This window comes from Tursiops truncatus, chromosome 4, assembly GCF_011762595.2.
Source record: "Tursiops truncatus isolate mTurTru1 chromosome 4, mTurTru1.mat.Y, whole genome shotgun sequence".
In the NCBI taxonomy this organism is placed as follows: domain Eukaryota; kingdom Metazoa; phylum Chordata; class Mammalia; order Artiodactyla; family Delphinidae; genus Tursiops; species Tursiops truncatus.
In genome coordinates this window covers 89,258,354-89,279,815 of record NC_047037.1, presented here as the reverse complement: position 1 = coordinate 89,279,815, position 21,462 = coordinate 89,258,354, and the positions used below count along the sequence as shown (strand labels likewise).

Here is a 21,462-nt window from a genome sequence, read left to right as displayed (position 1 = left end):
AAATTCCTGCCTACAGGGTTAAGAGAAGAAAAGGGGTTACACTAGGTTGAGCAATTAAAATCTGATACACTGGGTCAGGTCAACTGTTACAAAAATAGGGTGCTGCCACTCCATTTTTCACATTCATGGGGCCTTGGCCTATTGATCACAACACTCTTCCTCATGAGTTGTGTTGTCTGCCTCAAAATTATCCTCAGCATAGTGATCCAGACAGCCACTGACAATTTATCAATGTTGGCATCTGAGATGAAACCAATTTATCAACCCAGCACTAGGTAATAGGGACAAATATGGGTCTTTGAGCAGGTGTGTGTGCACAAATGTGTGTGTGTGGGTGCTAGGGAGAGCAAAGAGTTGAGGGAGATGTAACGAAAATGAACACTTGAACCTGTTTATTAGTTAGGGACTTAAGTTTCAAATACTTTTTAAAAAACATTTTTATTGAAGTATAATGAATTTACAATGTTGTGTTAGTTTAAAAACACGTTTAAAACTTTTTAAAAAGTCTGAACCCAGAATACTTTGTCCCCCCCAGAAGCAACGTTATAAATAAGAATTATACACAAAAGTAAGCACCTAAATTCCTACTTTCCCATACATAAGTGTTAATAGAGATGCTTTTGGATCCTAACAAAAAACTCAACACTCATTGACCTTATCGAATAGGGGTTTTCTTTTTCTCCCATAGTAAGAAATTTGTACATAGGCAACAGCCAGCATGAGTTCAGGGTTTTCACAATGCATCCCTGTGTTTCTGTTGCTGCTTTCCTCATAGTTACAGAATGGTTGTTTTTGTTCCAGATGTTGCTTTCAATGCCAGAAGAATTTGGAAGTGGGGTTGCCCTGGAAAGAATGAGGAAAGAACGAGCTCTCTATGAAACCTCCCCTAGAAGACTTCCATTTACATCTCATGGGCCAGACAGGATCACTGACTGTCTCTAGCTTCAAGAAAAATGGGGAAAGCACATGTTTTGCTTTTCAGCCTCGATAGTGGGAGGTGGAAAGAGACAAGGGATTGGGAGCAGCTCATAAACAGCTAACCAGCTGTGAATGACACACCTAGAGGATAGTAACAATTGAATTCTACCGGTTAAAGTGACTTTCAGACATTCTTGAGCACAGGTGGAAAAGACTGTTTACTATTCTACTCATTTCCACTTTCCAAATGAAGGCCATGTACAAGTACATTTGTTGGATGAGGGTGGATTCTACATATATGTGCGTTAGCAAAATAAATGCTTATTTTGCTCTTCAAAGAACCTATGGCTTAAAATCAAGTCATTAGGTAATTTTGAGCCCAAATATTATGGATACATCATTATTCACTGTAGGATTAACCCAACAACTCACTGCAAACTAAAACAAGAATTCTAAAATTAAAGTAACAATGAATTGTAATTAAAGGTAACAGTAACTTCAACAGAAGTTGAAGTCTCCCGCCCATCATGATAACAGCACTAAAAATGTAGAGCATATTTACTCAAAATTACAGAAGTTCCAAACTATCTCCATGCCTTTAAGGAGGTCACATGCCAAAGATGACAATCCTTTGGTGCTATTCAATCTTCTTAGTAGAATGTAGAATTAAGTCCTTGGTAAACGCTAATAGTGTGTTATTTTAGATCACAATACCATATTTTAGTAATCCTTAGCAACATACTTTGTTGGTTATTAGAAAGAAACTCTCATTATATGTAAAAAAGAAAATCTAAGGCATTGTATGTCATGTATGTCGTTTACTTCCAAGAACTGGAGGAAGGAAATTTTGGGGATTCGTTTTTGGTCCAGTTTTGGATAATACATTGAACGCTATTTTAAAGAATCATGATGCAGTAGAAGACAGAACTGGTTTGAAGTCAGCTCCAGGATTTGAATTTTCATTCCACCTCTGACTACTTGGGCAATTCTCTTAACCTCTCTAAAGCCCACTTTCCTCATCAGTAGACCAGCTACGAATACAGAAACTCTACCAACAATCAAGTTGCAAGTGAATCCATTTGTCGGAAAGTCCAAAGTGACTAAACTTGCAGTCCCAAGTGCATTTCCAGAAATAGGAGCATGAATCAGTTCTGTAAACTTTTAACTAAGGCCAGCAGTCTTATTCATACATGTGCTATGTCGTGAACGCCTAGATGAGACAATAGAGCTTGGCACACACAAAATATTGAATAAATATTTTTTGAATGATTGAATGATCTATTTTCTCCACATCATCCTTGTTTGTGTCTACTGGAAGTCTATGCAGGCAGATAACTGCTCTCCTTGGGAATCTACCAGGGTCCTGAGCTGTCCCTTAGCAGCTAGTCACCATCTTACCACCTCCCCACTTGGGTGGATGTAAGGCAGATTGGAAGAGACTTTCTCTTTGGCTAGAGACAGGAGTTTCAGGAGTAGGGCCCCATCAGCTAATCCTTAAACTTCTCCAATGCCTAGAATTAACCCAAGGCTCCTACCCACCCCGTGTCTAGCCACACACTCAAATAGTGTTCCACTGTGTCCCTCTTCCCTTCTCTGGACGACATTGTCCATTGCAACAAGCACAGCATCTTTATATGTTACATGATTTGCTCTTTGTCCTTCAGAATCATTTCTACTCTTGAAAAATACATTCTATATTAACATGAAACATTTCTACTTTTCTCACCACTTTAAAAATTTAAAAATCTCTTCTGTTTCCATGGTGATTGTATATCTTGCAAAGACTTTTAACACTCAGTGCTCTTGGACTTACTGGACCCGATGTGGTTAATAATGTTCGGGAAAAGTGTCTTAAACACAAACACAGCAAGATGCACTGATGGTAAGTAATGCAGTTTTAGAGTCCAAAAGGCAGCAGCCCACATTCCAACATCAACTGCTGGTACCATGCAGTGTGTTCTCACAGGAGAGTTCTGTTTTTATCTGTGCACATCCATAGGTTGAAAGTCGGCAAGCAGAAGAGTGACTGTAACTAATCTACTTTCTTCACAGTTTTGTTGTTGGAATAAAGTGAAGTGAAACTGTGAAATGTTATTCGGAGCTTTGTTATCATTTCCATGAAACATGCCCCATTTTTGCACTTCCATGGTGGGACACCAGGGCCAGATCTTTGTCCCACAGCAAAAGTGGGAACTCCAAGCTCAATCCCTCTTTATTTCAAACATATGAGCATGTGTTCAGTCATCTTCAATTCTCTTTTTTATTTTCTTTTTCTTTCTCTTTCTTCTCTGTCTGTCTCTTTTACCTTCTTTTGTCTTTATGATATTTCAAGTTAAAGAACATTGTTGATGCTGTTACAGATCAATATATATGGACGAGTGGACCAATAAAGAAGTTAGTATATAAAGTGGCTAAAACCCAGTAAAAATATCTAGCTTCTACATGTCTATTTCAATCTGAGGGTGGTACATGTTTTATTTACACACACACATACACACACATGCAGTCTCACTTAATTCTCCTAACAGCACAACTCTATAATAATGTTATGCCCAATTTTTGGATGAATAAACAAATTAGATAAGTTGCTTAATACACACACACACACACACCACACACACACACACACACACACACACACCCCACTATCAGGAGAGGTAAGGTTCCGGGTTTGCAGAGTTTTCATCCCCTACAGCAGGAAGGGGAATAGAGACAAAATTCCTATTTGCAGATAACTTGCAAACTCTCTTCATTTTCACAAGGAAAGAGTTCCTATTATTTACTTAATGGAAGAAGGCAAATCATTTGATAAATGTTTTGAATTGGACTAAAAAAGGACACAGATTGAGATTAGGGTGAAGGATTTTTATTACATCCCAGAGCACCAATATAAATTATGTTGCAGTTATGTTTAACTGAAAGTTTTTCTAAATAATAAAGAGGAGACTCACTGGCATTTCTGAAATGCTATAGGAATGAGGAAGTGGAGATGCCAGCTCATGTTCATGTAATGTAATCAAATAATGAACGACCAATTTTTATGTTAAGTTATAGAATCACACAGTTATAAACAATTTACCTAGAAGGAGGGGGTCATAGAGATAACCTATAGGAAAACAAGATGCATTTTTCCAGCCAAACTTGTCTTGGATCACAACTACCTTAGACATATTGTTAGATTTTATAAAGATATTTTTCCTCTCACACTTCACTTTCACTATCTAGAAGCCAAGCTGAGGCATTTTCCTTGATGAGGGGGATTTGTAAGGACTAGCTCAAGAGTGGAGTGGGCTTTAGGCAAAGCTAAATGCAGGGGAAATTATTGCTGTAGCTGCACCTAGTTTCAGTGTCTTGAGCCCAAGCCCTATCCCCTCCCAAGCATCTCGAATTCCTGCAGACACAAAATCCACCACAGAAGCGGCTCCCTGCTCTTTTTACCAGTGCCCTGGGCTTAATTTTTCTTCGCCACCGTCCAAAATTTAACAGTTCAAATATTTATTTCTTCAGGGCCTCAGTTTGTGAACATTAATTGGTACTAATACCCATAGTTCTTATGATGTAAAAGTAGTTTTCTTCCGAGTACATAGTTTGCATTTTAACAAAGGTAAAAACAAATGCCTTAGTTCAAAAGACTGGCATCATAGGGTTGTTAAAATTTAACTTCCTCCAGGAAGTATCCCCTGTCTCCCTCCATCCCCACAGGTTAAAATGTTATAGAAAGGCTCCCAAGCAAAGGGTACTTTTCCTGCCATGGCACTGAGCACCAATTACTGTGATCACTGTTTAACTGGCCCCCTTCTGGACCCACTGTGAGTTCTGTGTACGTTGCAGCCTCATATATATTCATATACGTATACTGCTCTATGAGTTCCCACCACCTAGTTCTGTGATGAAATACTTGGAGGACCTCAATAAATACTTGTGGACTGAAGAATGAATGAAGTGCTGAGGATTTCAGAAGCTATAGAAGAGTGAGGGGAGAGGAGGGCAGCATTTTCGAGGCCAGATGGTTTTTGTTTGTGCTTCCTACTTAGTTATTTTATGAGGCTAGAAGGCCCTGCTGACCAACCTCAGAAAACGGCACTTGAAGATAACAGACACAGATTTCAATATCACTTTATGTGCTTTTCGAAACCCACTCAGCATTGGATGTAAATGGTTAGTTAAGGGGTGCAGTCTTAATCTGTTACAGCCAGAGGTACCGTTCATATACAGAAATTATACAGAAAAAGTCATGGCATCCACGTCTTACTCAATGAGGGAATTCATTGTTCAGCTTGAAACCAACATGAAAATTACTCCCTCCACCAACAGGAGCAGAGAATGAGAAGAAAAACGAAAGTAAAATCTCCCCAGTATGACCTAGAATACAGCAGACCCTCCTTATCTGCTGTTTTGCTTGCTGAAATTTCAATTATCCACAGTCAACCTTGGTCAGAAAAGATTAAATGGAAAATTACAGAAATAAACATTTCATAAGTTTTAAGTTGCACGCTGTTCTGAGTAGCATGATGAAATCTCGCTCTGTCCCTCCCGGGACGTGAATCATCCCTTTGTCCAGTGTATTCCGCCAGGTAGTCACCTAGGTTATCAGATAACTATTGCAGTATCACGTTGCTTATTGTCAAGTAACCCTTATTTTACTTAATAATGGCCCCAAAGTAGTGATGCTGGCAATTCAGATACGCCAAAGAGAAGCCATAAAGTGCTATCCAAATTTAATGTAGAGGTGAAAGTTCTCAACTTAATAAGAAAAAAAAAACATCATGTGCTGTGTTTGCTAAGATCTATGGTAAGAATGAATCTTCTCTTTGTAAAATTGGAAGAGGGAAAAAGAAATTCACATTCACCACATTAAGTGATAAGTGCTTAGTTAAGATGGAAAGGGTATTAAATCTGTAAAATAAGGTATTTTGAGAGAGAGAGACCGTATTCACCTAACTTTTAGTACAGTATATCATTATCATTATTCTATTTTATTATGAGTTGTTGTTAATCTCTTATTGTGTCTAATTTATAAATTAAACTTTATCATAGGTATCTATGTATAGGAAAAAAAACTTAATATACATAGAGTTTGGTACTATCTGTGGTTTCAGGCATCCACTGGGAGGTCGTGAAACATATCTCCTGCAGAAAAGGGCAGGGGGCTCCTCTGGCCGGATAAAAAAGAGAAAAAAGCTTTGAGGGAAACAAAAATAAAAAGAGGAGTATTTCAATGATATCCCAAGTAAATAGTGGCTAGCATTCTGATTCAGTCTCTGGAGAGTATGAGACCTTCCTTAGCAATACAGTGATAAGAGCTCTTCTCAAAGTAAAGCAAACGTGGAGCAAGTGAATGAGAAAATATTGAGAACAGGGGCCAGCTAGACTGCAGCTTCTCAGAGCAGGCGGGGAAGGCTTGGCTGAAAAAGGAGGAAAGGAAAGTTTATCCTAGACCAGAGACTACTCTATTTGTCTTGCCCGTGGGAGTCTTCTTCAGTTCTCAGTGAGGAGGAATTGTGAGTTATATCAGAACTCCACTGTACGGAACATACAGTTTTTTAGTACAGCTATGGCTAAGTCAACTGCATGTAGCTCTCAGTAATATGGCATTTCAGTCATTTTCAATTCTTCTTCTTCTTTTTCCTTTCTCTCTCTCTCTCTGTCTCTTTCACTTCCCTTTGCAGTTACGATATTTCAAGCTAAAGAACCTCTTTGATGCTATGATAGATAAGTATATGTGGACCAGGTGGACCAATAAAGAAGTTAATATAAAAAGCAGCCAAAGCACAGTAAAAGCATCTAACTTCTACATGTTTAACATCTAACAAAACACGTGACATGTTCTGTTTATATACACACACACACAATCTCATTTAATTCCCCCAACAGCACTACTCTATAATAATTTTATGCCTATTTAAAAAAATTTTATTGAAGTATAGTTGATGTACAATATTATACATTACAGGAGTACAGTATAGTGAGTCACAATTTTTAAAAGTTATATTGCATTTATAGTTATAAGATACTGGCTGTATTCCTCATGTTGTACAATATATTCTTATAGCTTATTTTATACCTAATAGCTTGTACCTCTTAATCTCCTACTCCTATGTTGCCCCTCTCCTGTTCCCTCTCCCCACTGGTAACCACTAGTTTGTTCTCTGTATCTGTGGGTCGGCCTCTTTTTATTGTTATATTCACTAGTTGTATTTTTTAGAATCTATTCCATTTGGAATCTAAAAAATGCCTATGTTAAGATGAATAAACAAATCAGGTAAGTTAAGTAGCTAGGTCAATAACTAGAATGTGGAGCATGAATTCAAAGCCAGATTGTCTGGCTCCAAAGCCTTTATTCTTTTCCCTGCCTATCTTGGGAGATAACATGTACAAAGTAGGACCAAATGAGTGTTGCAATTACTGCTTAGCTTAGATAAAGATGTAATATCCTCCTTCATAGGGAATACATTTCCCTAGCCTTGAAGACGAAATTGCTTTAAAGCTACAAGATACAACTGAAGATTCAGAAGCTATCCATGCACAAGTTTTTAAACACAGCATCTTCATGGTTTCCTCCTTCCTTTAGCCTGGGTCAGTGGACAAAATGGCCATGTTCCTGGCGTAGAGATCTCATCCATTGTAGATGTTCCTGAATAGGTGCCTGAGGCTCCAAGGCTTAGGGGAGTCCCTCCAGGGTCCTGCACACCTTCCACAGGGCACCCAGATGAGTGGCATGCCCTGGCACCGGTTCAGGAGCTACCACTTCTACTCCCTATTTAACTTACAGTATGACCTAGTACAGGATCAGAATGTTGATATACTTTAATTTGCTCATATGCCAAATTGCAGTGTTTATATTTGCAACTCTGAAAGTTGATGGGGAGAATAAATAGAATTGGAATTCATAAATATGAACGCCATGAGGTACTTTGAGCTTCACTAAAAGGGGAGATACACAAGACATTACACTGAGAAATTGTTTAGGAGCAGCAAATGGAGAGAAGCAACATTTTGTTTTAAAAAAAAGCCCCACATCACAACCCTTTCATTATGTGCAGCACATAATTTAACAGGTGTGTGATTTATTCATTTATTCACAGACTCATGGACAAACCATTCCATCACAGCACTATTGTCTGTGAAGCAAAACACATTTACAACAAACTGTACCAGCTTCTTCAGAGACACTGAATTAGCTGATCTCCAGAAATCCTTTGCTGCCAGTTGAAAAGAGGGTTAATAATCACCAAAATGGTGAACATGAATAATTAAACTTGACCTCAATAAACTCTTTTCCATCCTGTGATTTCTGGGTCATCAATAACCAGTGCTTGATATGAAAGGAAAAAGTATTTTGGTGTATTATTTCCACTGGAGAAATAATGAAAAATAACAGTTTCTCTACATGCTTCGGAATGGTCAATGACCCTGGTAGGAAATGTTCTATAGCCCTGCCCTTCCCACCTTCCTCAGTTCTTCTCTTGGAGGAAGATGGTCTTCTGATTGGTGAGACTAGGGAAAGTGTCCCACCTACTCGCCACATTTCCTTACTGGGCAAAGTTAAGTGTTGATAGGTCACTGTTCTTTTTCTCCTGGTTTCTTAGACCCAAGTGCTCCTAGGAGCTGCACGTGCCTATCTCAAGTCTCCAAGAGGTTAGCTTGTCACTGATGGGTCCAGCTAAGTGATTTGTTCTTGCTTCTCCACTTGCAGGTGGGTAATAAGTCATGGTCCAGTGGATCCCCAGGTATAGACACTGAACAGAGAACTAGGAGGTCCGGGCTGAACTTCCGCGCAGGTTAACAAAGCGCCCTGTGTTTTCTGGCCCTATCAGAAAACTGATCCTCTGCTTGGACGTCACAGTGTTACCCTATCCGGCTTTACTGCTGGTAAAGCTGATGCTGTGCTCTGGTTCTCCAGTTGCTCCTTTTGCCAAGTTCTTAACTGCGTGGAATTGGAAGGTGAGGATTGGATGAGTGATTTTTACCCTGCCCCCCAAACTCCAATAGAACGGGAGCATCCCTGAAGAGAGGCAGGGCAGCAAGGAGATGGGAGGGGAGGATATCGTGGAGGAATGGGTGTGCCTGTGGGTGTGTGTGGAGAGATAGCTACTTTTCACTTTCTGCCTGCCTTTAATACATTACAGTGTCCTAATATAAAAAACTAAAAAGCTATGTTCAAAACTGATCCCGGGGACTAGGATGCTGCTGGCACAGTGAGGAACATGCAATCGATAAGTAAACAGACCATGTCAGCCTGAAGAACTTTCAGAACAACATTTCTACTCCGGAAAAAATAAATAAATAAATAAAAGTAGATTGAGTCTATTTAAATATTCCCCAAGATCTCTGTTAAATTTCAGGTAATAATGTTTCTTCCTTTGAACCTCATTGCATGTTTGCCTTTGACTGAAAATAGCCTGAGCTAGACACCATTTGATATTCACCCTGTGACTATTTTAGTATTGGGGCTGGACCAAAAGAAATTCATGCTCACTGAAATGATTTTCACTTACTGAAACGAATTCACTTTTTTCTTCCTTCAGCAATTCATCAATCTAATGGGAGAAACAGAAGCTATCATAATAATGAGAATAGACTTCTAGGAGCAGCAGCCAATATCAATACTTTAATAATGCAAATTCGATTGCTATATATTTGGCTTCAATTTTTAATTAAGTTTTTTGCCATTGCAGGATCCTCTCTCTCTCCACACACACACACACACACAAACTTTATATATATATATTTTATAGCACAGGTATCACATTTGACCAGATCCTATTATCTCTGGACAACATTAATAATGACATGGAGGATATCACTATTATCATCATCTTGATAAACATTTTTGGAACGTTTTGAATGTGGCTGTGAACTGCGTTTTGGATAAAGTAAATACCTCCTGTACGATATATCCCAAAACAATAACAGTAATTGAAAATTATAGAGAATGTTTTTTAAAGTAACATATTAACATCATATATAAGTATCAGAATTTCATAATGTGTCATGGCTTAACTTATATAACACAGGACACTCTTAAACTAGAAGGGCTACCAAATTCTATTATTTCATTGTTTATGTATAGAACAATTTTAATTATTTTTAGGGGTAAGTGGTTCTGAGCAGCAGGCATCTATCTACCTAAGAATGGTATGAAATCCTGTGGCTTCTCCCATCTTGTCCCTCTATCTTCAGTAAGATGCTCTGGGCATCCCATAGTTAGCAGGCAGTTCCCAGTCTCTCGCTCCTTCATTTCTGACCTGTTCCTGGGCTATTTCCAGCCTGTTCCTGACTCTGCTTTATTGTCCCCTACTCTCTATCTCCTTTTATTCCTTGAACCAGGCCTTTGATTTTGGGTTCCCTTCAAGGACTCTTGCCTCCCTTTCTATCTGCTTGAAAAGGGATAACCCACCCCAGCAGACTCCAGATACAGCTGCTGACCTAGTTTCTCTGGTGGGTGGATTTGGACAGCACAGATTCAGACTGTAATGCGGTTGTTCTTCATCCTTCTGTATCCAGTCATTAAACATTGGATTTCCACAAGGCTTAGCCCTGGGTGGAAGAAGGAAAGTCTACACTGGTTTATAAAATAGTTACTAGATTCTGAGAACCATGCTAAGAGTTTTAAATTCCTCATGCCGTTTCATATTCCCAACAGTGTTATAAGGTAGGAAATATTATTGTCTCTGTTTTATAGATAGGAAAATTTGGTTTAGAGTATTTGCGCCATTTCCTCACGGGTGCACAGTTAGGAGGAAACCGAGCTGGTTTGCAAATCCAGGCAGTTTTACTCCAGGACCCCTGCCCTCAATCACCACTCTGTATTGCATGGGTTACATGGAATCTCTAAGTGATCTCATCCACACTTACGAGTGCAATTACCATCAAAGCATGATGACTCCTGAACTTCAGGTCCCTCCTCCAGATCTCCATTCGGATGTCTCAGAAACACTTCAAGCTAAGCATATCCAAAAGTTAACATAATTATTTTCCCCTCCAAACCCAGTCCTCTTAAGTGTTCCCTCCATCAGGGAAGGACAGAGTCCTCCATTTAGTGGTACGAGCTAGACACCTAGGCATAATTCCTGACTCATCCCTCTCCTCTCCTTTAATCCTGTATCAAATCCATTATTAAGTCCTGTCACTGATACCTCCGAAATGTGTCTCAAAGCAGTCTTCTTCTCCCCATCTCCACTGCCACCCGCTTTGCCCAAGCCACGGTTATCATTCATCTGACCTGGTTCCATAGACCCCTGAGTGGTGTTCTCACTTCCAACCTTGGCCCTCTTCGTCTGTTCTTGACACTGCAGTATAAGAGGACTTTTTAAAATGCAAACTGACCATATCATCCCCTGCTTCACATGGTTCTCGTTGTTCTTAGATAAAGAACTGTCTGCTTAGCTGGACCAGCAAGACCCTGCAAAGTCTGACCTCTGCCTGTAGCTCCAGCCTCATGAGAATCTCCTTCTCTCTGTTCTCTGTACTCAGGACCACTTGCTTGCTTTCATGTGGACATCTTCAACCCACTGCAGAGGAAAAATGCTGTTTCCTCTGTCTGAAATGCTCTTCCCACCAAGTCTGATTAACTTGCTCATTCTTCAGTTCTTAGACCACATGTCACTTCTGCAGGGACACCTTCTTGCCGCACCACCCCCGACCTTCCCAGACTAGGACAGGTACTCCTGTAATATATCTTTATAATACCCTGAACCTCACTGTCGTTAACACTTAGCTCTGTTTGCAATAATGCTTTTTTTAATGTGATTATTTACTAAACCACTCTCTTCCCTGTGGGAATATAAACTCTCTAAGGGCAGAGACCAAGTCAGTTTTTGCTGAACATTGTATCCCCTGCAGGCATTGATAAATATTCATTGAACGAATCCAAGTCGACTTTTAAAACACAACAGAATTCATTTTAAATACAACAGATTAAATGGCAAGAACTAAATTTCTGTTGAGTGATAGGGAATATATTAAATTTTAAGGTAGTTAAAATTTTTTGACTCAAAACTCTCTTCTGTTGTAAGCCTCTTACCACACTCTGAATTGTATAATCCTTTTAATTTTCTTACTGACATATGACAAAAGGGTATGATCTAATCTTTTCCATCCTTGGGTCTTGAAACTTGGCCTCACTGCAGTGTGTGGCAGCCACAGGGTGCTTTGGGATACTGGCTTGGCTGCCCCCTTTCCACCACACTCACTACACTTCCCTGCATCTTCAACCATTTGGGCTTCCCAGCTACCCTGCCTTCAACTCAGAGCCTGTTGCTGGCCCTTGGTTGGGGTGATTCTTAGGCTCTATTTTTTGCTCCATCCTTGGATTTTGTGTCCCTACAGCTTCAGCAGAAGTGGGGAGTGCAGGGCTGGGGATGGAAGGAAGAGAGGATGGCATTGGGAATACTGATGGTTGGGCTCATTCCAGAGGCATGGCAGGAGGGAAATTTGTGAAGGTCTGACCTAGAATCCAAACAGTCTAGAAGAAAGAACAGGGAGTGTTGAGAATTGCATGAAAAGATGAGATACTAATAGGATTCAATATTTTCAGTGTGCTTTGGGGAAATGATTAAGTGCCAGGTCTTCTAACTCTGAATCTCTGAGACTGGCCCAGAAATCTGCACTTTAATATGCAGCCCAGGTAATTTTGATGCATGTGGTCCCTGTACTGCACTTTCAAACAACAGTGGCATAGAGTCACCTTTTATTCAGAGCACTGTTAACACTTATTCTCAAAAAAAAAAAAAAAAAAAAAGCCCATATTCTTAGCTCTACTGACTTGCTTGGAACAAGATATATATATTCCACCAATGGGCTGATCCTCTGGTCCCTTCTATTAAATATATCAACGGCTATTATTGTGTTTTTATGCTAAGAAGCATAGAGGAGCAGTTACCTGTTTTTCTTTGTGAATCCCAGGAACATCTGTTGCTTAACACCTGGCGTTCTCTGTGACAGGTGTATGCTCGAGATAGCAATGGTAAAAAATCAGATGATGTTGGCTCAGATCACGATTTGCAGCCTGTCACTCCTGCCAAATGGGTCAGTTGAGGTGGAAACCACAATTTGAGCAGATGTGTATTAATAAGTTAGGGAAGTGTGACAATTTAAAGGCAAGAGGACGAGAAGACGGGCTGTCTTGTGAAGTGGGAGAGGCAGTTTTCAACTGTCCAGGAAGATCATTTTCTTTCTTCGTCTTTATAAGTTCTCATTCCCTCCTTACTCGTCCCCCAAAGCTTTAGGTACTTCCAAAGCCTATGAAGGAGATAGAAGTTGGAACATTGTTTGAACAAAAGAAAGCAGTTGTGTCGAGTGGAGACCTCAGCTGGATACTGTTAGATTGTCTGGTTCAAACCTTCCACTACGTAGACAAGGAAATGGAGGCCTGGGGACATTATGCGATTGAGCCCAAGGATGGGCTACTTTATCTTTTATTCTGTCTGGAACCCAAAGCACAGCTAAAGTCCAGGTGTCAGATGTAGTTTATTATTCTTCCCACATTATCACAACATGGTAACTCAAAGAGTTCTAGGCAAGGGAAATGGTCAATGATGTTCTCTCCACTACAGTGGAGATTGTATGACTGCAAGCACCTTGCCTGTCTTGTTCTTCACTGTAACCTCAGCGTTTAAAACAGTGCCAAGCACATTGTGAGTAATTGGTACGTCTCAAGAAGCCCTGTTAGCTTCTACTTCAGTGTTTCTGGGAACCTTGAGCTGCCTATAAGAAGTCTGGCTACTCTGATGGAGATACCAGGTGGATAGACCATGTGCCAAACCAGAACCTGGGAGTGAGACCTTATTTGGAAATAGGGTCGCTGCAAATGGAATCAAGTTAAAATGAGGTCATATGGATTAGAGGGAACCTAAAGCCCGTGGCTGGTATGTTCATAAGAAGGCCATGTAAATACACAGATACACAAGGGGAAAAGGCCATGTGATGACAGAGGCAGAGATTTTAGTGATGCAACTGCAAGTCAAGGAACCTCAAGGACTGACAGCAACTGCCAGAAGCTAGAAATGAAGAAGGAGTCTTCCCCAGAGCCTGCAGAAGGAGCGTGGCCCTGCTGACACCTTGATTTTGGACTTTTAGCCACCAGAACTGTGAGACAATACATGTCTGGTTTTGTTTGTTTCTTTTGTTTTTGTTTTTGTTTTTGCATTACATGGGCCTCTCACTGCTGTGGCCTCTCCCGCTGTGGAGCACAGGCTCCGGACGCGCAGGCTCAGCGGCCATGGCTCACGGGCCCAGCCGCTCCGCGGCATGTGGGATCTTCCCGGACCGGGGCACGAACCCGTGTCCCCTGCATCGGCAGGCGGACTCTCAACCACTGTGCCACCAGGGAAGCCCACATATCTGTTGTTTTAAGCCACCAGTTTGTGGTACTTTTTTTTTTTTACAGCAGCCCTAGGAAACAAATATAAGAGAAGCAGCCTTGGAACTGCATGGAGAGGGAATGAAGACCAGCTATACAGCATTCTGGTTGGTTCTTCAGGTGACTCTAGGCCCAGCTGTCATCTGACCACAACCACACGAGAGACCCCAGGTGTGACAAGCAGAACTGTCAAGGGGCCTCGGACACATGAGGATCCACGGCATGGGGCGTCTTGGACATTCCAGCCCAGATGACTGCAGCCCCAGCTGTCATCACCTGCGATAGAAGAACCACGCACCAGAGACAGTCCACCCACTGAATTGTGAGAGAGAATAAAGCAGTTGTTTTAACCACTACATTTTGGGATGGTTTTACTACACAGCGAGAGATAACCAAAATATTTGGATTCCTCAGAAGCAGCCTCTGAGATAAGGAAGTGATTTATTAGGAGGTACTCCCAGGAATACTAGGAGTGAATGGGGAAGTGGGACAGCAAAGGGAAGACAACCAAGCCAGGATGTGGCATCAAAGTCCCACGGAGGGTAAGTTTGACCTAATCTTGTCAGGAGCACTGGAGACAGTGAAAGTCCTAACTCAGCATTGACCCCATCAGGGTCAAAAACACTGGTGTAGCTAAACTCCTTCACCCTTCAGTCATTGGTTAAGAGCTGGCCCAGGGACAGATAAACTCTCAGACACTTCTCGCTCTTTGGGAGGGGTGGGGAGGAGGTTAGGGGAGGTTAGCAGCCTGAGGGCAGCTCTTCAGCAAGGAGACACAGGTGCCAGGAGTGAAGATGCTCACAGAAGCAGGGGATGTAAATTAGAAAAGGGAGGGTAAGCCGTTCATCCCAGTTTGCCAGGGACTGGATTTAAAATGGAAAGCCCCACATCTTGGGAACCTGCTCAGTTCCAGGCAAGTCAAACAATTAGTTGGTCACCCTAGAAAGGGATCCCAGGGGACATGGGCAGAGCCTGACAGCATCTGCTATAGCGGATGCGTGAATATCTCTAAACTGGAGAGAGTGGGGCTCACAGGACTCGTCAGAGGCACCTCTGTAAGAGTCCAGGGATGTTGGACTTCAACCAGCAGTCAAGGACCCTCTTAATGATAAGAGCCTGTGACCTATGACAGGTATAAATGATTTCAAACTGTTTCAAACACTGCAGAAGGGCCGAGGATGACCAGAGTGGGGAACTGTCTTTTAGTTTGGCAATTAGAGGCATGGGTGAAAGAAGAGGGGCAGACACACAATGGTACAGCATGAAACTCAACAATGGGTAGACAGCGCAGCGTCCTCCATGGACGAGGGTGTAAAGGGAACAAGAAACCTGGGAGTTAGAGGAATGACGGGGGACAGGAAGAGATGAATTCAGTGCTAGGATGTTTTTAAAAATGTCTGTGTTGCATAATGATCATTTTTGGATGTTTTCTCAGGGAAAAGAGCTCATGGATGAAAATGAAGGTAAAAGGTAGTCAGGGGAGGGGTGAGACTGGTGGCTGATGGTTCCAGTAGGGGGAAGAAATGAAGCCCCAGTCACTTCAATTACAAGCCGAGAAGCTGATTTATGTAATGAACAGAATGGAAATAAGGATTTTATTAGCAGGAATGAGAACTCTTCAGTGAGAAAAAGCAAAGAGAATGGGGAGATTTCATTAAGGCTTATAGATTAATGAATGGTCTGAGGACAGTACACATAAATATGTTCATTTAATCTCAGCATATTAGATGAAAGGTGTTTGTTTTTCAACCAAGAAAGAAATGCTTATAGGATAAACAAAAGGAATGCTATTTTATTTAATTCAACAAGGAAATATATGGAAGAATCCCTGCTCACAGGGTGTAATATGTAGGCTAAATTGATAAAGAGGTTCAAGACAGGTTTGGATAAATTACTGAGTGCAAATCCATATCAGATTAATAAAGAAAGATGTTTAAGATTTTCTTGTTTATTTTTTCATATGTATTTCATTTGATTTGAATATTTAGTAAATGTAAAAGGCCATACAGTGAAAACTTGCTCTCTTAACCCCTGTTCTACATCTCCCCAGTCCCTGCCTCTCCCAACAAGTAATCACTATTATGGATTTTCTTTTATCTTTTAAAATACTTTTTAAAGTGCGTATACAGGCAGATAAGAATAAATTCCTTGAAGGCAAAGAGTTTAATCTGTTTTGTTTGCAGTCATATCCTCAGAGTATAGAAGAGTTCCTGGGACATCGAAGATGTTCAATAAATATATATTAAATGATCAAATATATTTACCCCCACAATTGTTAAACGAATAGCAGCATCCTATACATACTTGCTTCTTTGCATATTGCTTTGTGTATTTGAAAATACGTCCTTGAGATATTTCCTTATTTGTACATAAAGGCCTTCATCCTTTATTTTTTTTATTTTATTTTTTTTTGCGGTACACGGGCCTCTCACCGCTGTGGCCTCTCCCGTCGTGGAGCAAAGCCTCCGGACGCGCAGGCTCAGCGGGCATGGCTCACGGGCCCAGCCGCTCCGCGGCATGTGGGATTTTCCCAGACCGGGGCACGAACCCGCGTCCCCTGCATCGGCAGGCGGACTCTCAACCACTGCGCCAACCAGGGAAGCCCCCGTCCTTTTTTTTAGAGCTGAGTTATAGTCCATTGTATGGATGTGCCATAATTTATTCAGCCAATCTCACTAATGACCACCTAGTTAGTTCCCAAGTTCTTGTTTTTACAAATGTCAGTGCAATGAATAATCTTGTGTGATTCTTGTATTTGTAGGATAAGTTTTCAGATGTGCAACACCAGTTTTTAAGAAGTCATGTCTTCCCTTAAATGTCTCAGATAGTGGTGACAGAATTCTTGATCAAATGGACCACTGACCTGCCCTGCATGACATTTCTTATGTGTTTTTCAGTGGTCATTGCTAACGCCAGGTGTCTTTGGCCTACCTAAAAAAAAACCAGAGAGATTTGCAGGATGAGAAATAGTAGAGTATAGGAAGCAGTGAAATTGACACATGGATGTTTAAGATCAGGCTGAAACATCACTGCAGAATCGAATCTAAAATCCCAGCTCTTGTGTGGCCACTGCTTGGATGGCTAAGCTGGCTGTCTTCACTGTGAGAGATAGGTCTTAATTGCCGCTGTATCATAATACACATCTATGTTTTTACTTCTTTTCTAAGGACAATTGAGTACCCAGGGTTCTTTGCTGATCTCGCTTCACCATAGCCTCTTATTTTCATCATAGCCTTGGGGCTTTGATCTTATTATTTTGGTCAGACTGTGACACCAGGGACATCAGGCTGAAATGACAGCATCCCCCTTGGTTTATCTCAGTGTTGTTTCTTACAGGGGAGGGCAGAGCCGAACTGCACGTGGATGATGGTGCTAAAATAGAACAGTCTCTGAATCCTTAACCCAGACACACGTGGCTATGCTTCTGTTCCCTGCCATGTTTCCTTCGGAAACATGAAAATAATAATACATACACTGCACCCATTGAAGGTGTGGTGGTGAATATTAATAAGCTTCAAAATGCAGTTTGAGCTCTTCAGCCCTGAGGTTCTTCATAAAAATTGGGGTATAGAGTTAGTGAGATAAAGAAGCACATTCCAACCATGACCATTTTTCATTGTAGAGTACCTTGACAACTGCTTTAAGCCTCGCACTCCAATACAATACCTAGGAACTTTCAGTACAGCGCATGTGTATTTTTAATATTCAGCTTTATCTTCTTATGTACTAACTGCCGGAGACTGTGGTCGTTTAGTCAATCAGCAGATATGTTTTAGATGTTCACTGGATTCTGTGGAGGCATCAGTCTCAGAAAGAGCCCTGGGCTCCTGCCCAGGAGATTGGCTTTTCTACGACTCCTCCCCAACCACCTGAAAGCCTGTGAGCAGCCGCTTCACCGGAGCCTCAGTTTCCTTTTCAGCAAATCAGGGTAATGACTCCTGCCCTGTGCGTCTCTGTGAGTGAATGGGAAAGCTCAGTGACAATGGATGGACAGGCTGTTTTGTAGGATACGGTCCATTAAAGATTACTATGACTATTAACGTCTATGCAGGGTACTTCCTCACATGGGAAAGAAAACTGAGATGTCAGGAAACAGGGGCCACACACCCCAGGCCAGGGCTTCCCAACCTCAACTGAACTACAGACCGGTAATATATCTAAGTTTTCTACTGTGATATATCAAAATCACATAGGCCTATATATGTATAAAATATGTACACAGGATATATGTAAAATATGCATATATGGATATAAAATATAGGGATACCAATACTTCAGTGATAGCAACAACAAAAAGATCTTCCTTTCAGTCAGATCACACTGAACTGGCCTATGACGCAAGTTGGTTTTCTGCCCCCTGAAGAGACAAGAAATGTCAAAGGGACCAATGCCAAACTCAGAGCCCTGCCAGCCCACGTTCCAGCCCCGGGAACAGGCTCGTGGCCTTTGGATGCCCTTAGGAGCCTGGTACAACTCCATTGCAAGAGCTCTAGGGACTCAGTGAGAAGGGGGGAGAAAAAAACCTGTTGATCCTTTTTTTTTCCCTGAAAGTGGACAGCTAACTGAGGGCTTGGTGATGCTGGTGCCCATGGTGGCGATGAAAGTCTAGGAGAAAGTGAAAATTCACTCGTTTCCACTCAAATGCCTACTGGGCTCATCAGGTAATGTAGAAGAGTGAAACAGCCGACATAAGAATTCTTATCAACCAGTGTCGTTATATTTCGTAATCAGAACTGCAACGGACTGAGGTTCAACAGAGGGTATCGATCCTCTTGATCTGAGGTCACAGGTGGGATGCAGGCTTCGTGTTGTGGCATCCTCCGATTTTTAGTTGAGGTCTAATGAATTCTATGTGACATTATTCTAAGTTTTGGATGTTGGCGTGTGTATACATGTACTTATACATACATGCACAGATCATTATGTGAGGCAAGCTGGGGTGGTCTCCTGGGGATCCCTGGACCCTCAGGGGTGGAGTGGAGATAGTGGTGCCAGGCACAAGGAGCAGACATGATTATAACTCAACAATATCGTGGTCTCTCCTTCTGGAACTCAGCCTAACCTCCAAGGTGTGGGAAGAGAGGCTGCTGGGCCATGACGGAAACGTTCATCAATTTCTTAGGGACTGGCAGCTGAGAAAGACTCCTTTACAACTGTTTTAGATTCCCCGTGTGACTTGTCAAGGATCAGGGGTTCCCCCGGCCGTAAGAGAGTTAACAGGCAGATAATGGAACTATGCTTTGACAGCTGTGTGGGTTTCTAAGCGAAAACACTGTGCATTGTATTACAGGAAATGAGGGTCTGGGAAGTGGTCTTGGTGACTCCTAGAATCATAAACGCTGGCTACTTCTAATAAGGGGAAAAGGTAAACAGGCCAATGATCAACTTCGTTGCACTTGTGAAATAGAAGAGCTGAAATGTAAGAGCTAAGCAACAGGCCTCCTGTAAGGTAATTCTGGGGAACTGCTTTGCTCCAGAACTGGAAGGATAAGTACTTCCAAATGACTCATTGTCTTGTTTCTTTTGACTCCCTGGAATTTCCCAAATGCTAAGCGACAGGCAAGAAAGTGTCTGCCAGGGCACAGACTAGAACTATAAGTCTGGATAGGGTACTTCTATTCAGTTGATTATTTCAATTTTCTCACCCATTAAAGGGTATAGCAAAGAACACCTTTTCATACACCGTGAAAGCTGATTTGGAAACCAAAGGCTTGATTCTTTTCTTTCACTATTAAGCCTGTGTGTAGAAATCAACCACACCTAATATAATCACACCTGTTTCTATTTTGATGATGAGATCAAGGGATTTATAAGCTGAGGCGTATAACCCCAGGGAAGCGGGAGGGTAGGAAGTGGTGCAAATCAACACACGTTGAGCACCCAAAGATGCAGTCATGTCCACGGTCGCATTTAATACTCACAGCTTCCCCAGAGGGAGGTGTCATTACCTTCATTTTCTAATGAAACGAGTTTTCTTTTTGAACGTTTGTTCTAATTGGAAATCAAAGTGAAAAATAAAAGTGATACACAGGAAACAAGGGAAGGAGGGAAAGAAGGGAAACATTAAAAGCTACATTCTCCTCACTTACCTTTAACTGATCTGATTAATCCTTACTTTCCTTCCTCTGGACAGCCCTTGAGGGTAAGCACTTCCAATCCTTGGTCCTTTCCCAGTCTCTGTTTCTGAAAGATCTTACCTACTCCAGGTTTGAGGTACAGCCTCCTGAAAGACGACTCCCATCTCTAGCCCTGATTCTGTCCTAATTCCAGACCTGTGCAGCCTTGCTGGCTCCCAGCTACCTGAGGGCTCCCAACCCTACCTAAATGGGCAGGGCTGAACTGCTCACGGGCAATGGGTGTGTGTGAGGCCAGAGTCACTCCAGCCCCTTCCAGAATCCCGGTGAGAGCAGGACCAAAGAGCATCTGCCTAAGCCAGGAGGTCAGAAATCTGACTGAAGGGGGCACCTTGGATCGGCAGTACCCTCTGGAAATAATGGGGCTGCTGAGTGGTTTCCAAGGGCCTTGTGTTTTCTGGCGTCCTGGGCATTTTGGATCCCCTCCCAGGTGTGTTCACTGCATGGGGACACCCATCCAGTATCCCTACCAAATCCTATTTCCCTACCAGCCCCAGGGCCTGGGAAGACCAGCTCTTATACTCGTTCTCCACAATCTGGCTTTACCTACTTTAGCATTTGGTATCATATCCACTCTGCTCTGACCCATGTCCCTGGATTGAAACCTCAGGATCGCCACTTCCTGACTCCAGACTGGACTAAATCGTGACATCCCTGAGCAGACTCAGTCTTTGCCATATGGACCCCCTCCAAGGAACGGAGGCTTGGTCCATTTTCTCATTTTCCATTTTAGTTTCAAGTCAGGTTCCTCCACCATCTCCCATACCAACTACTGACTGACAGTCCCAGCAGCTGCCTGTTTGAGTGTATCCACATGCATGTTTTGAACATGCTTCAAATCCCACGAGACTCAGATAAAGTAGGGCCACTCTCCTGACCCTGCCTCTGGTTCCTTCTCTCTGTTCAAATGGAAGAAGGGTCAGTGGCAGAAGGCCTAGAATGGTGTAGTTGTCATCCATAGCTACAAAGACTTCCTCACTTATTTTCCACTGATACCTCTCTGGAAAGTCATGACTGGTGTCTTGTCTCCCTCCCTCACTCAGCTCC

General features: G+C 41.9%; 1 long non-coding RNA gene across 2 annotated transcripts; it reads right to left on the bottom strand.

The window, feature by feature from the left end:
- Nucleotides 1-397: 397 nt before the first annotated feature.
- LOC117312172 (uncharacterized) lies at nucleotides 398-20,546 on the bottom strand. 2 transcript variants are annotated; one of them, XR_004526421.2, is made up of 3 exons: nucleotides 20,371-20,546; nucleotides 20,203-20,272; nucleotides 398-13,161 (listed from the first exon to the last, which is right to left on the bottom strand). It is a non-coding gene; the product is annotated as an uncharacterized lncRNA (long non-coding RNA). The 2 variants fall into 2 exon arrangements; XR_004526422.2 differs by having other exon boundaries at nucleotides 20,230-20,272.
- Between the last annotated feature and the right edge of the window lie 916 nt (nucleotides 20,547-21,462).